The 9,561-nt window shown below is 45.0% G+C and overlaps 1 long non-coding RNA gene across 1 annotated transcript; it reads left to right on the forward strand.

Moving 5' to 3' along the window:
- Nucleotides 1–615: 615 nt before the first annotated feature.
- Nucleotides 616–1,025, forward strand: LOC144792727 (uncharacterized). Its single transcript, XR_013602616.1, has 3 exons — nt 616–692; nt 781–870; nt 963–1,025. It is a non-coding gene; the product is annotated as an uncharacterized LOC144792727 (long non-coding RNA).
- The last annotated feature ends 8,536 nt before the right edge of the window (nt 1,026–9,561 follow it).

Below are 9,561 nucleotides of genomic sequence, written 5' to 3' on the forward strand. Positions count from 1 at the left end.
TGAGTAACATTGTGTTTCTAATGTAATTTTATTTAATTGTGATGTACACCTTGAGATGTTTTTCACAGTCACTGCCTTAACCATCATGTGATAGGTTCGCAGTACTACCACACTGACTGGATAAACTCACCACGTATACATTGTTTAATCCTTGACGACACCTTAGGTGTCTAGGCGCCCAGAGCTCTCACCTCTGCTTGTTAATAATCGGTTGGCCACTCACTATGAACTTGATCCCTCATTATGGACTTATGACCCCGTTTTTCAATTTCCTTTAATTGATTTATTGACTTATTTGGCTGTTTTATTCAGTTTTATTCAGTCTTGCCATTCAATTGATCATTTCTCCCGCAGGCGTCACTATGACTACCAGTGACGCCTCCAGTCTTTCTTCAATGGCCACTATCACGTGACCCCCCCCGTTGCTATGTCAACGATGACAACAGGAAGACCGGCGTTCTCCTCGAGGCAGCCGAGAGAGACGCCTTCATTACCGCCGTACCAACAGACCGGTAAGCCTCCCTGCTCCCAAAATCGGCTCGCTTTACTTGTTGTAAACTTTCAGTCCAGACAAAGCATGGGATTGACACCATCTCCTCCTGTCCCTCCCATTAGGAATCTGATCTGATTTAGTCGGACGGCTTCTTTTTACCTGAGACGGCGGGGACAGAGCACACAATTTACGCTAGTCGGTGAGTTGTACCGGTTACTGCTTTTGAGCAGTTCCATTGATACTGTTACCCGGGACATATCGATCTAATTACTGTTCCCTTTGATTAGATATACTGAGTGGCCCCCCCCCACCATCCGGTTGCCAGCGATTGGATCACTTCGCCATACCCCATTGGGATATTGGGCTTTAATTCCCAAGTAAGTCGTTGACCTTTTTCGCTCAGCCTTTCAGGTACATGTATATATCAACCACCATCCTGATTGGCCTCATTTTGATTTTTTCCTTGTAGGATTGACTATCCACTATTAAACTCTTCATAAATTATCAATGACGAGCACTGACCTAACCAGGTATGTGTTTTGTGACAATGCGAATATCCTATTATGCACTATGATTTAGCCTATTACAATTTAGATATACTTACTTTATTTATTTATTTAAATTCAGGTTGTCTGCCCCACCCCTGTTCTCGTCCTGATGAAGACCCACTAGCAAGGACTTTTAAATCATTCCTGCGCTTCCTGGGTCGAAACGTCGACTTCCTCACCCTGAAACACAGCCTCCTCCAACCCATAATTTATGCTCAGTATGGACATTGGGGCATGTGTACTATGAACTCTTTTGTTGATTTGTGGTTCTACTAATGTCTGTTTGACATTGAATTGATATTACTGTTTGAATTATACGTGTTTTTTAATATCACTATCCCTTCCACACTATCCCCACACTTGCACGTTCCCTCCTCACCCAACAGGGGCACCAATACAACTGTAATTTGTGCAATTGCTTTGCTCTTTTCCCTATAATGTGAATTAAACATTATAGATGTATTTACGTTTCAACTGTTTTATTTAATTTTGCTTAGACGTCTACCTTACTGGGACCCCTTCTCTTTAATGCCAGATACCCAGGTCCCAGTGACTTGTTTGGGTTAACCCTTCTTTGTGTACAGCACTTCGTGCAGACGCTGTCTGCGAGGTTCCCTATATAGAATTCAATTCTATACCCCAGGATATTCCGCAAACCATGGTCGAACGTGAACTATTGTCCTATTCTGAGGATTACATTGACCGACTCCTCGAAAATCCCGACCATAATTTTCTAGCCAGTGATATATCTACCATAGACTTCAGTCTGAAGGATAAAATTCAACGCCTTGAACGCCTAGAAAAGAAGCTGATCCGTACCCGCTGGCACGGACACCTACTCACGAAATATCTCAAAGAGAACATTATTCCCATTGGCCTACAGATAATGATCGAACCAGCTATCTTTGTGGAGGTGCCCAAATTCAGGGAAGGGTTCAGCCATATATCCAACAACTGCTCCCGCCACTGGATGGTGCTTGGGGTAGAGACGGCTGCCCACCAAATCCAGCTACTGACCAGTGAGATCAAGTTGCTTAGAGCCGAAATCGCAGCAGATGCGAACCTGGCAGGCGCCAAAGAAACCCTCAATAATTTGGAAGCTACCCTAAAAGACTTCGACCTCACCACACAGAATAAGAAATTAGAGAAACTTGTGAGAGATATCAGACTCTATGATAAAAAGAAAACCTACCCATATCTCCAAGACGATTATTACAAGCAAGACCAACAGGGCAGATTTACCAACAGGGGCAGAGGAAACTTTCGTGGTAGGAGAAACTACACTACCTTCTCCGATTCCTCCTATAGCTCCGAAGGTGAGCAGGATTTTGCCGGCCCAAGTCGCCCATATAACTATCCGGATTACAGCTACGATCAGCAACAATACGCTCCTTTTTTAGGACCGCGCCCTACACGATGGCGCCCCCCGAGAGGGAGAGGGAACTATTTCAACAGAGGCCAAACACGTGGGCAGAACCAGAACAACACCAACTGGGACACCGGACGGGGCCAAACACCCAAACAGGTTCACTTCCAAGAGGAACAACACGGGGAACGAACCACCCGGAACAAGACCTACCGGTGGTAAGGGATTCAACCACCACCAACCCTATTGTAAATATCTCGCAGTATACCCTTAATGAAGATGAAATACGTGCTTTAAGTAAAGGGCTATCATATGTACCCACCAGCAAACCAGACCCTTTCACTGTACGGACGGAACTTTTCAAATTCTTTAGAAAAGTCAGACTCAAATATTTCTTCAGAAACACTGGACCCTATAGAAACCCTTCACTTACGGGGCTCAGGATTCCCTCCACCTTTGTGCCCCCTTCATGTACGATGACCAGCAAAATCCTAGCTTATGAAGCGGTTGTGTGGCGAGATGTCAACTCTACTCTGCTCAAACACACATATACTAAATACAATACTAGCAAAATTGAAAAAAACGCCCTTCAGTCATTGGCAAATAACACAGAGGTTGTGATTAAACCTGCCGATAAGGGCGGAGCAATCGTCATCCAAGACATCAAGAAATATGAGTCTGAAATCCAACATCAATTAACAGATGGCATCAGCTATAAGAAATTGCGGTCCGACCCCACTCAAACAATAGCACGTGAGATTTTGGAGATAACCAAACTAGGACTTGACCAGGGTTTTCTCTCCAAAACTGAGTATGAATTTCTTAATCAACAGCACCCACGTCTGGCAACCATTTATACTCTGCCTAAAATACATAAAGACATGACAGATCCACCTGGACGTCCGATTGTGTCTGGGTGTGGTTCTATTCTAGAACCACTCGGACGTTATGTTGACTTTTTCCTAAAACCGTTGGCAGAGTCAACACAAACGTACTTGAGGGACACTCTACAAACTATCAACTTGGTTGAAAACTCACCTTTTGATCCGTCAACTCAACTGTTGGCCACCTGTGATGTGGTGTCTCTGTACACCTCCATCCCACAAGAAGAAGCAATAGCAGTCATTACTAGATATTTAGACTCACGCCCGATGCCCACGCAAGTTCCCACCGAATTTATCATAGCATTATTGCGCATTGCGATGACTATGAACTTTTTCACATTCAAGAATGAATTCTTCTTACAAATCAAAGGCGTGGCGATGGGGGCTCCCTTCGCCCCGGACGTAGCCATCCTGTATATGTCTGCCTTTGAAGATACTAACGTACTCAATATTCTCAACCCGTTTCGAGACCATCTGAACGTGTGGGTTCGGTATATAGACGACATCCTAATAATCTGGACCGGCGACCTGACCACATTCACTGAGTTTCACGCCTGGCTCAACCAACAATCACCCCATTTACAATTCACTGTCAAATCTGACAATCTAAATATTGACTTTCTTGACATTACCATCTACCACCAACAGGGTCTACTTCAAACAACTCTTTATCGTAAACCATCCGAGAGGAACTCCTTACTTCAATACAGCAGCCATCACCCCCGCGCACTGCGGGATAATTTGCCCTTTGGACAGTTCCTGCGCATCCGCAGGAACTGTTCAACCAAAGAACACTATTTCCAACAATCAGAAGAACTATCTGACCGCCTGAGAATACGTGGTTACCCCAAACGACTGGTGACCAAGGCTCGCAAGAGAGCCTGGTTCTACCCAAGAGAAGAACTTCTGAAAGGCAAAGACTCTATTACGGGCCCGTTGGACCGCATTGTATGCGTCACCACGTTTACCACGAAAAGCAACCAAATCAAGAAGATTGTGAATCATCATTGGCAACTGGTCGCAGATGATATTGGCCAACCCACTAACCCTCTCCATGCGTTCAAAAAATCCAAAAGTGTTAGAGACTATGTGATACGTTCCCTCCTACCCACCAAGCCGGAACCCACCGTAAGAACACTCTGGAATCTTCAACCAGTGACAGGACACTTTAAATGTGGCCACTGCAAAGCCTGCGACAGCACGACGCAAACCAAGGAGTTTCAATACAAACAGAAGAAGATCCAACTCAAAACTCTTACAAACTGTAACACCGCTACGGTGATATATGCCATTGTGTGCCCATGCAACATGATCTATATTGGCCAAACCCAACAGAAGATCAAACAACGTATCTTACAACACATGAGCAGAATAAGATGCGAGGTGGCTGGTGCCCCGCTAGTAGATCACTTCAGATCAGCTGCACATCCACCTGAGAGTCTAAAATGGATTGTAATTGAAAAAGCCACTCTAGGCCCCAGGGGTGGGAATATTGCAACTATATTAAACATCAGGGAACTAAAATGGATGTTCTTTTTTAATTCCATCCAGTCAGGTTTAAACGAACATGATAGCTCCTTCTCTCAACTTGCAACACTACCCTGAATATCATTGACTTTATGTTCTGAACCGTAACAGCAATTAATCATCCCCTCGGGACTGATATTGCTTTACCATCATGTGTGAGGTACGCATTGGCAAAAGTTTTGTGTGTTTACCTAGTAATTACCTTGCACCGGTACTATACATTGCAGTTAATTAATGCGTTGATACATGCATGTTTGTCGTTTTTCCACTGTGAGTAACATCGTGTTTCTAATGTAATTTTATTTAATTGTGATGTACACCTTGAGATGTTTTTCACAGTCACTGCCTTAACCATCATGTGATAGGTTCGCAGTACTACCACACTGACTGGATAAACTCACCACGTATACATTGTTTAATCCTTGACGACACCTTAGGTGTCTAGGCGCCCAGAGCTCTCACCTCTGCTTGTTATTAATCGGTTGGCCACTCACTATGAACTTGATCCCTCATTATGGACTTATGACCCCGTTTTTCAATTTCCTTTAATTGATTTATTGACTTATTTGGCTGTTTTATTCAGTTTTATTCAGTCTTGCCATTCAATTGATCATTTCTCCCGCAGGCGTCACTATGACTACCAGTGACGCCTCCAGTCTTTCTTCAATGGCCACTATCACGTGACCCCCCCCGTTGCTATGTCAACGATGACAACAGGAAGACCGGCGTTCTCCTCGAGGCAGCCGAGAGAGACGCCTTCATTACCGCCGTACCAACAGACCGGTAAGCCTCCCTGCTCCCAAAATCGGCTCGCTTTACTTGTTGTAAACTTTCAGTCCAGACAAAGCATGGGATTGACACCATCTCCTCCTGTCCCTCCCATTAGGAATCTGATCTGATTTAGTCGGACGGCTTCTTTTTACCTGAGACGGCGGGGACAGAGCACACAATTTACGCTAGTCGGTGAGTTGTACCGGTTACTGCTTTTGAGCAGTTCCATTGATACTGTTACCCGGGACATATCGATCTAATTACTGTTCCCTTTGATTAGATATACTGAGTGGCCCCCCCCCCACCATCCGGTTGCCAGCGATTGGATCACTTCGCCATACCCCATTGGGATATTGGGCTTTAATTCCCAAGTAAGTCGTTGACCTTTTTCGCTCAGCCTTTCAGGTACATGTATATATCAACCACCATCCTGATTGGCCTCATTTTGATTTTGTCCTTGTAGGATTGACTATCCACTATTAAACTCTTCATAAATTATCAATGACGAGCACTGACCTAACCAGGTATGTGTTTTGTGACAATGCGAATATCCTATTATGCACTATGATTTAGCCTATTACAATTTAGATATACTTACTTTATTTATTTATTTAAATTCAGGTTGTCTGCCCCACCCCTGTTCTCGTCCTGATGAAGACCCACTAGCAAGGACTTTTAAATCATTCCTGCGCTTCCTGGGTCGAAACGTCGACTTCCTCACCCTGAAACACAGCCTCCTCCAACCCATAATTTATGCTCAGTATGGACATTGGGGCATGTGTACTATGAACTCTTTTGTTGATTTGTGGTTCTACTAATGTCTGTTTGACATTGAATTGATATTACTGTTTGAATTATACGTGTTTTTTAATATCACTATCCCTTCCACACTATCCCCACACTTGCACGTTCCCTCCTCACCCAACAGGGGCACCAATACAACTGTAATTTGTGCAATTGCTTTGCTCTTTTCCCTATAATGTGAATTAAACATTATAGATGTATTTACGTTTCAACTGTTTTATTTAATTTTGCTTAGACGTCTACCTTACTGGGACCCCTTCTCTTTAATGTCAAGTTTAAGTGACAGCCACACACCGAGGCTCTTAATCTTGGACTTCAGGACTGGGGGACCCAGGCACAGAGGCCATGACAATGCGGGGGTTAGCTTGGCCGTGTTGCCCACATACATAATTTCTGTTTTTTCTCCGTTCAGTTTGAGACAGGAGTGTTGCATCCAAGAGGCTTCTTTTCCTAGGCAGATCTCCAAATCTTCCGGGTCAGTTCGTGGATGATTTAGAGATATCACCAGCTGAGTGTCATCCGGGTAGGTGACCACTTTGATCCCATACGGCTGGATGACCTCAGCTTGTGGCCTCATGTAAATGTTAAATAACGTTGGACTCAGGGAATATCCCTGGGGCACTCCATAATTCAGAGGGAGAGGGCTGGAGATGTAATCCCCTGCAAAGACATGGAACTTTCTGCTTTGAGGAATGATTGGATCCAGGAGATGGCACTTCCAGCAACCCCAGCTCTCTTTAGCCGGTCAATGAGAATATTAAAGTTGACCATGTCAAAGGTCGCGCTGAGGTCCAGAAGAATGATGGCTGCCACTCCTCCCTGGTCCACTATCCTCCTAGCTTCCTCAACCACAGCCGTGAGAGCAGATTCCGTGCCATGTTGAGGGCGGAAGCCCATCTAAGATTGATGAAGTAACTCATGGGTTTCTAGGAAGGCTGATAAGGTGGAGTTTATGTGTTTTTCTAAGATTTTACTAAGTAATGGAAGGAGGGATATGGGATGGTAGTTACTTAATGCTTCGGGGTCCAGGCTGGGTTTTTTGAGTAGTGCTTTTACCATGGCATGCTTCCAAATCGGTGGCACATGTCCGTTGATGAAGGACATGTTAAACACCTCTTGGATAACTGGAAGAATCACATCTTTGACCTTAGATAAGATGTGCGGAAGGGCGGAGTCAGTGGAGGATCCAGATTTTATTTTGGCAACATTTTTTGCAAGAGTCGCCATATCCAGGAGAGGAAATTTCTCCAAGGTGGGAGTAGCCACTACCAGTGCCCCCTGAACAGTTACCTCCGTCAGAGGGATATCGAGATCACTAGGTATTGGGTATACAGGGAGGGACTTATAGATGGCTTGTATTTTTCCCTGAAAGTGACTTGCCAGTTTGTTACAAGGTCCTTGGAATAGTTTCTAGAGGTGTCAAGGGGAGTGGGCTCCAAGAGAGATTTGGTGATTCTGAAGATTTCTTTGCGTGCGTTAGATGCCGCCTTAATCTGATCCTCATAGTAAGATGACTTTGCCCTTTTGATTTCAGCTTGATATCGCTTTATGGCTTCTCTATATGTATTTTTTGTACTTTCACCGAAATCCTTCCTCTAGATCCTCTCTAGTTGTTTGCATTTTGGGGGCGAGTACCATGGGGAGATATTTTCTCTCATCCTATGATTAATTTTTTTAACCAGAATGACTTCATCCAGTATGGATTCCAACCACCGGTTGAAGAACTTGGCTGCCGAGAGCATGTCAGTCTCAAAAATAGGTTTTGAGTTTATAAGTTGTGTTGACCATGCCCCAGCGGCAAGTTTATACCATGGGCGGATTTTCATCGACTTATACTCCTTGGGCTCACTATGAAGGGGTGCTTTTAAAGAGAAAGGGATCATTAAAGGATCAGTCCATGGTAGCGGAATAGGAGTTTCTACTGTAAATTCCAGGCTATTAGTGAACACATGGTCCAAGGTATGACCTTCTATATGCGTGGGTGCAGTAACTTTTTGTGTAAGTTCTATAGCGGCAAGATCTGGTATCAGCTCAAATGCGTCTCTTTTACTAGGGTCCTCAAAATGGAGGTTTAGGTCCCCTATCAGAGTGAAATTGTTGGCTGACTTTGCAAGCGCTGCAGCCACTTCCGGGAGTGAGCTAAAGAAAGGGCCCCCTGGGCCCGGCAGCCGATAGATAAGAATTCCTGAAAAAGACAGATTAGTTGACAGGGAAAGAGAGAAGAAAAGACTCTCCAAATTAAGTACTAGATTGGGTTTGGTCCTACAATTAAAAATATCTTTGTAGATTATGGTGATGCCCCCTCCTTTTTTCCTCTCTCGGTCATTGTGCTGAATATTGTAACCTGGGGGTAGAGAGCAGACCACATCCGGGGCTGAGTCTTTGTGCATTCAAGTTTCTGTTAGGAAAAGGGCATCTGGTTTCCTGTCCTCAATGAGTATACCCGTGTGTTTAGGAAGAGACATACAATTAAGTGGAAACATTTTGTAGGTTGTGTATGCTGGGTCCTCTCTGTGGATTTCCAGATATCTATTCAGTGTGGAAGGACATGTAGTACACAAGGAGTCCCCACGTCCTAAGGACATTGAATGGCGGCAGTCAGTTTTATCACGGTCCCTCAGCTCTATTAGTTGTGCAGGGGTATAGATAAGTTTATGGGAGGACTGTGGTGCAGGGGTTCTGGCCCCTGGTCCTGGTCGGGCACAGACGGGTGCAGATGGGCATGCCTTCGGCATGCCTTCGGCGTGCCCGCTGCGCGCGTCCACTCTCCCCCATGCCTTTTCATGAGTCCACCCGAAAGAGTGTGAGCCTGGCCCCGACCCACCCCGCCTCCTGCTCCGGCACCCCCTCCACACAAACGGAAACCGCGGTGAGCCGGGGGGCATCGGAAGAACAGAGCAAGTCCCCAGTGAGTAAGAATGATAACTGAATTCTCCAGTAAGTAAGATTTCTAAAAAGATTTTAAAATCAGTGTTAAAAGCAAGACTCTAAAAGCAGTGTCAAAACAAATAAAACAGTTACTGCTCGCAGGTTAATACAGGGTAGAGCGCAGTTCAGTCACTATCTTTCAGCCCGTTTGCTGCTGCGTGTCCGCTCTCCCCCCTGGCTTTTCATCAGTCCACCCGGAAGAGCGTGAGCCCGGACCCGCCCCACCCCGCCTCCTGCTCC

The sequence above is a fragment of the Lissotriton helveticus genome, chromosome 11 (assembly GCF_964261635.1).
Source record: "Lissotriton helveticus chromosome 11, aLisHel1.1, whole genome shotgun sequence".
NCBI lineage: Eukaryota > Metazoa > Chordata > Amphibia > Caudata > Salamandridae > Lissotriton > Lissotriton helveticus.